Source organism: Rhinopithecus roxellana, chromosome 1 (assembly GCF_007565055.1).
Source record: "Rhinopithecus roxellana isolate Shanxi Qingling chromosome 1, ASM756505v1, whole genome shotgun sequence".
Lineage (NCBI taxonomy): Eukaryota > Metazoa > Chordata > Mammalia > Primates > Cercopithecidae > Rhinopithecus > Rhinopithecus roxellana.
In genome coordinates this window covers 19,639,266-19,644,658 of record NC_044549.1, presented here as the reverse complement: position 1 = coordinate 19,644,658, position 5,393 = coordinate 19,639,266, and the positions used below count along the sequence as shown (strand labels likewise).

Genomic DNA, 5,393 nt, shown 5'->3' with positions numbered 1-5,393 from the left:
TAGCAAAAACCAATCTCTCAAACCAGCATAGGATGTAAAAATTCTGGATGTTGTGAGCAATATATTACCACTAGATCCTTCTGATTATATTAGGTGTATAATTAGACCTTCTTTACCAAATAAGTTTGGCTCTCTTTTAAAGTACAAGGTGAACACGACTCCTAAGGTCTACCCTGAAGGGTAGAACAGGTTAGAAGAGAAGAAACATTATTTTTAAAAAGAAGTAAAGGTGCTCGCTTCGGCAGCACATATACTAAAATTGGAACGATACAGAGAAGATTAGCATGGCCCCTGCGCAAGGATGACACGCAAATTCGTGAAGCGTTCCATATTTAAAAAAAAAAAAAAAAAAAAAAAAAAAAAAAAAGAAGTAAAGACCTACTGACTAAAAAGAGCAAATATCCGAAATCAATGGCTTTAAGACACAATTTCAGGGATATCTACCTTTGGGATAATATATTCATTTTTCTTAAGAACAACTTGAATTAACTAAAAAGCAAATACCTTGTGATCATAGAATGCTAGAATCAGAAGCAGCCTTAAAGATTATTTAATCCAAACCTCCTCATTTTCTTATGAAGCCACTGAAATCTAGTGAGATTTAATGGCTGCCTGTATTAGTCCTTTTCCACGCTGCTGATAAAGACATATCCAAGCCAGGCACAGTGGCTCACACCTGTAATCCTAGCACTTTGGGAGGCCAAGGTAGTTGGATTACAAGGTCAGGAGTTCGAGACCAGCCTGGCCAATTTGGTGAAACACCAACTCTACTTTAAAAAGTATAAAAATTAGCTGGGTGTGGTGGCACATGCCTGTAGTCCCAGCTACTCAGGAGGCAGAAAAATCACTTGAACCTGGGAGGCAGAGGTTGCAGTGAGCCAAGATCGTGCTCCTGCACTCCAGCCTGGGCAACAGAGCAAGATTCCATCTAAAAGAAAACAGAAAACAAAAAAAGACATATCCAAGACTGGGCAATTTACAAAAGAAAGAGGTTTAATTACACTTCCACATGGCTAGGGAGGCTTCACATAGTGGCAGAAGGTAGGGAGGAGCAAGTCATGTCTTACATGGATGGCAGCAAGCAAAGAGCTTGTGCAGGAAAACTCCCCTTTATAAATCCATCAGATCTCATGAGCGTTACTCATTATCACAAGAACAGCATGGGAAAGACCTGCCCCCATGATTCCATTACCTCCCACTGAGTACCTCCCACAACACGTGAGAATTCAAGATGAGACAAGGGTGGGGACACAGCCAAACCATATCATTCCACCACTGGCCCCTCCCAAATCTCATATCCTCACATTTCAAAACCAAATATGCCTTCCCAACAGTACCCCAAAGTCTTAACTCATTTCAACATTAACTCGAAAGTCCACAGTCCAAAGTCTCACCAGAGACAAGGCAAGTCCTTTCTGCCTATAAGCTTGTAAAATCAAAAGCAAGTTAGTTACTTCCTACATACAATAGGGGAATAGGCATTGGATAAAACAACCATTCCAAATTGGAGACATTGGCCAAAACAAAGGGGCTACAGGTGCCATGCAAGTCTGAAATTCAGTGGGGCAGTCAAATCTTAAAGTTCCAAAATTATCTCCTTTGACTTCATGTCTCACATCCAAGTCATGCTGATGCAAGAGGGTTCCCATGGTCTTGGGCAGCTCAGCCCCTGTGGCTTTACAAAATATAAACCCTTTTCTGGCTGCTTTCACAGACTGTGTTGAGTGTATATGGTTTTTCCAGGTGCACAGTGCAAGCTGTCAGTGGATCTACCATTTTGGGGTCTGGAGGATGGTGGCCCTCTTTTCACAGCTCCACTAGGTGGTGCTCTAGTAGAGACTCTGTGTGGGGGCTCTGACCCCACATTTCCCTTCTGCACTACCAGAGGTTCTCCATGAGGCCCCAACCCTGCAGCAAACTTTTGCCTGGGCATCCAGGTGTTTCCATATGTCTTCTGAAATCTAGATGGAGGTACTCAAACCTCAATTCTTCTCAACACCACATGGAAACTGCCAAGGCTTGAGGGTTCTACCCTCTGAAGCAACAGCCCAAGCTGTACCTTGGCTCCTTTTAGTCATGGCTAGAGTGGCTGGGATGCTGGGCACCAAGTCCCTGGACTGCACACAGCACAGGGACCCTGGGCCAGGACCACTAAACCATTTTCTCCTGAGCCTCCAGACCGCTGATGAGAGGGTCTTCCATGAAGACCTCTGACATGCCCTGGAGACATTTTCCCAATTGTGTTGGGGATTAACATTTGACTCCTCATTACTTACTCAAATTTCTGCAGCAGTCAGCTAGAATTTCTTCTCAGAAAATGGGTTTTTATTTTCTATCACGTTGTAAGGCTGAAGATTTTCAAAATTTTATGCTCTGCTTTCCTGATAAAACTGAATGCCTTTAACAGCACCCAAGTCACTTATTGAATACTTTGCTACTTAGAAATTTCTTCCACCAGGTACCCTAAATCATCTCTCTCAAGTGCAAAATTCCACAAATCCCTAGGGCAGGGGCAAAATGCTGTCACTCTCTTTGCTAAAAAATAACAAAAGTCACCTTTGCTCCAGTCCCCAACAAGTTCCTCATCTCCATCTGAGACCACCTCAGCTTGAACTTTATTGTCCATATTGCTATCAGGTTTTGGTCAAAGCCATTCAACAAGTCTCTATGAAGTTCCAAACTTTCCCACATCTTTCTGTCTTCTTCTGAGCCCTCCAAACTGTTCCAACCTCTGCATGTTACCCAGTTCCAAAGTTGCTTCCACGTTTTCAGGTATCTTTTCAGCAGCACCCCACTCTACTGGTACTAATTTACTGTATTAGTCCATTTTCACACTGCAGTTAAAAACATACCCAAGACTGGGCAATTTACTAAAGAAACAGGTTTAATTGAACTTAAGTTCCATGCAGCTGGGGAAGCCTCACAATCATGGTGGAAGGCATGGAGGAGCATCACATCTTACTTACATGGATGCCAGCAAGCAAAGAGCTTGTGCAGGAAAACTGCCCCTTATCATAACCGTCAAATCTCAAAATACTTACTATCACGAGCACAGCATGGGAAAGACCTGACCCCATGATTCAATTACCTCCCACTGGGTCTCTCCCACAACATGTGGGAATTCAAGATGTGATTTGCGTGGGACACAACCAAACCAAATCACTGCCTAAAATGAGACTGCTTAGCAGGATCAGAGTCACTGAAATAATCTCTCACATTCAAATAGAACTTTGAGATTCCCAAGCACTTTTTAATTTAATGACTTATTTAATCCTCAACCAGCTCTGAGAGGCATGGTAGCAGAGACGAATCAGTGGGTTGGTTCATGTATTTCTGACAGTTTTCCAAGTAAAATTACTTATCACTTGGGAGAAAATTAGGGTTCAAAACCTGAAAAATGTTAATTCAGTTTTGCCAGTTCATTTATAAAAATGTCAAGAACTTCTATGTTCTTATTGGTATTTTGTCTCAGAATCATGCAGGATGATGACCAGCTATCTGTGAATTCTGCTGAAGTAGGAGGAATTCAGACTTTTAAAGGGAAAACCCCTATAATGGTATCATTTCTGTTCATTGAAGAATAAAACACAATTGTTTCCCTTAGATATTTTTAATGGTTTGACAGATGGGAATCTGCAGGTAAGAGTTGAGGCATACTCTTTTCTGGAATTGAGGATGAGACTTGTCCTGAGATTGATGGTCCCCTCCATTCTTGGAAGAGGGGATTTACTGGCTTATTCATGGTTTTATTTCAGCCTTAACACATCTCAGAAGTATTTTGATTCTGAAGTGCATTAAAGCTTGAATTCACCTACAAATTCACCAGTTTGTCTGTAATCGAATCTACCAAGAGCAAAATTTAAATTGGGCCTAGACAGAGACTCTTGCTCTAGGAGTGATTAATGTGACTTCCATTCCTTTCCCACTTCCTCTCCAAGGACTGATGTGGAAAGCAAGACTACACCAATGCCTAAATAAGCAGAAACTTTCTTCCTTTATTGCACTTTTAAACATTACAGTTTATATAATGTATTGATTAAAAACATATTTTAATCATACTTAAAGTGATATATTTAACTTAATTTCTTCCCAAATAAAATAATCACATTCTCCAATGCCCAGTTAAGCTCTTTTCTTCCTAAAGCTACTAACTAAACAGCCAGTCTTGAGTAAACTAGCAATTCTGTTCTTTGTATGGAAGTTGGATTAGAAGGTACATGAAGTTCAAACAGGAATAACCAGTGAAATTTAATGAAATTAGGTGCAGATTGGGGATTTTAAACATTTGTGCTTCTCAGACTTGGCACATGATGGTATATGTCTTTTATCTTCCCCAATTTGAAAGATTTTGCTGGCATCACTCCTTGTTAAACCATGTGACACGTAATTGGTTCAAGGCTCATACTCCTATTAATTGTCCCTTTTGGCCTAGATAGCTTTGAATATTCCTCATAAGAGATTATAATGAAGGATACATAGGCTGAAGAGTTCTAAATAGAAGCTTCACGTTACACACAAAGACCACCATTCATGAAAAGGTTTTCCATTTGATTTTTATTGTCTAGTAAATAAACTGAGTGGGTTTTTGTTTTCTTTTGTTTTGTTTTGTTTTGTTTTTTGAAGGAAAAACTGGGCCTTTATCACACTTATAAATTGTAACATCTGGGCTTCTGTGGAGCTTGATAAGTCTGTTCAAGGCCAAGAAAAGCCATGAATCTATAGAAAATTACCAAAATCCATTTTCTTCCTCTCAAATTTATATCTGGACCAAATTGTAAATACTGAACTTAGAGGGAATTTATCTGAAAAAGAATCTTTAAAAGCACATCAACTGCATTTCCATTTCATTCTTCCAGTTGAACTTAGGCATTTTGAACAATATAGTTGTTTATCATCTCCACATGATAGACGCAGTAGCACTCTCCTCTTTGTATTTTCTATATTTCATAGTCTCTGACTATTTTTAAAATATTTCTGATATATAGCATTGCTAAGGAAAAAGGGAAAAGGAATACAAATAGTCTCATGTCTACAAGTGTCCATACACTGTCTCTTACCTCTTCTTCATTTTTGTATATAAGTAGTCTACTAGATTGCAATTACAATGAGCATTAGATATTCTGAACTCTCTATTAATCAAGAACATATCGGAAATATTTTCAATTACAAAATCTAATATTGGATAAGAGCTAATGAAGACAGATAATTAAATCTCCTGTTACACTGATGGGGATTAAAGTATTTCTAATTTCAAGATCTAATATTGAAAAAAACTAATGAAAAAGGATATTTAAAAATCTGAGTAAGAAACTAGGATGTTATGTGAAATCACCTCTTATACAAGAACAGGTTCAAAGAGACATTCATTTTCAATTCACAGACTGCTTGAGTAC

The 5,393-nt window shown here is 39.1% G+C and overlaps 1 non-coding gene across 1 annotated transcript; it reads left to right on the top strand.

Moving 5' to 3' along the window:
* Positions 1-229: 229 nt before the first annotated feature.
* On the top strand, positions 230-336 carry LOC115900815. Its single transcript, XR_004060466.1, has one exon. It is a non-coding gene; the product is annotated as a U6 spliceosomal RNA (small nuclear RNA).
* Positions 337-5,393: the final 5,057 nt, after the last annotated feature.